The sequence below is a fragment of the Mastomys coucha genome, unplaced genomic scaffold (genome assembly GCF_008632895.1).
Source record: "Mastomys coucha isolate ucsf_1 unplaced genomic scaffold, UCSF_Mcou_1 pScaffold14, whole genome shotgun sequence".
Taxonomy (NCBI): Eukaryota; Metazoa; Chordata; class Mammalia; order Rodentia; family Muridae; genus Mastomys; species Mastomys coucha.
Genome location: NW_022196896.1, coordinates 129,862,635 through 129,864,435, shown reverse-complemented (window position 1 = coordinate 129,864,435; position 1,801 = coordinate 129,862,635).

Genomic DNA, 1,801 nt, shown 5'->3' with positions numbered 1-1,801 from the left:
AGAGGGAGTTGAGGAGAGGAGAAGAGAGGAGAGGAGAAAATAAGGCCCAGCAAAAGCTCAGAATCTTTGAATACAAGAAATATTTTCATAAAGTTGAATCACCACATACTTAATTGATGTTTTCCTATATATTCCACCAAATTTCACCAGATCTTACATACATTCCAAGTGTGCAAGAAACATCACCCCAAATAAACTGTACAATGTACAGTAACACAAACACCAACACATTTAAGTAACTGAAATTATTTAAAGTGTGTTCACAGACAATCACAGAATTAAAATAGAATCAGTAGGAGAAATCTACCTGTACCATGAGATGTTATGAAGCTGGCAAGTGTATGAACAGGAAAATCAAAAACAAAAACAAACCACTAAGAGTATGAAAAGTAAATTGTCCCCTATTATTGCCAATAAAGCAACAGTGAAATATTTTTAAAAGCAGTCATTTCTAAATTTAGTCTCCACCCCCTGGCGATTGGCTAACAGGAGCCAGTGAGATGTCAAGGCACCTGCTATGAAGCCTGCAGACTGAATTCTGACATTGGAAACTCCACACCTATGTGGTGAGTGAGAGAAGAAACTCACAACATATTCTTTGACTCTCACACATGAATACTGTGGCACGAACACACACACACACACACACACACACACACACACACACACACACACTCGTACATTCATGCACACACACGTAAAAAGCAAATGGCTCTGAGGTGAATCCATGTTAGATCTCTGGAATAAGAATGTAGTTCAGTCTGTGCTGGTAGGATGTTTGTGACAGTTCATATGTGGAAGGCTTAACTCTTCAATATGATGCTGTGGTGTGAGGAAACCTGACACCCTGAAAAGCATGCATATTCTTAAACTGGAAGGAGCTACAACTTCACTCCGGCCCATTTCTCAGAACATGCAATCACACGTCTTTGTCTATCCTGTTAGTGGACTTGTAAACCTTGCTCCTTCATTCTGCTTAACATTTCCTTTTTATCAAGAATTTTTTTTTAATCATTTGCCTAAGGATTTCATTCCAGTTTTTTAAAATTTATTTATTATGTATACAGTGTTTTGCCTGCATGTATGCTTGCAAGCCAGAAGAGGGCACCAGATCTCATTATAGATGCTTAGAAGCCACCATGAGAATTGAATTCAGGATCTTTGAAAGAGCAGCCAGTGCTCTTCCTTCCGCTGAGCCATCCTCCCAGCCCCGCCCCTTTCCCAGCCCCGCCCCTTTCTTAAGATATGTGCTTCCTGATCTATATGTCTAATTTTCTCTTATGTTTAATGCTGCTATTTTGGAAAGTAAAGAGTTAAGTCAATAAATGAACAAAGCTGATACAGTAACTGGTATTCAAAAGTAATTCATTAGCTGCACCAAGAGAATGGCCTCTGTTACGTCCTGGTATCTAGAATAGTATAACCAATTATTAGAAAACTAGAGACGAATAGAAACCTAGGGCAATGGCTCGCTCACTGGTTAAAGTGCTCCACTTGTGTGCATGAAGACCAAATCCAATTCTCAGAATCCCAATATAAAGAAGCCAGATATGGTGGCACGCACTTGTGATCCAGCATTGGAAAAGCAAAGACTGGCATATCCCCAGAGCTTGCTGGCTGGCCAGTCTAACCTTCTTGGTGGATTCTAGGCTATTTAGGGGCTGCGATTTAAAAACAAACGTAGGTAAGTAAGTAAGTAAATAAAAGAAAGTTAAATGGCACCTAAGAAATGACAGTTGATTGTCTACTGACCTCTACACCTACCTGTGCACAGAGACGTACCCACCACACACCCCCAAAG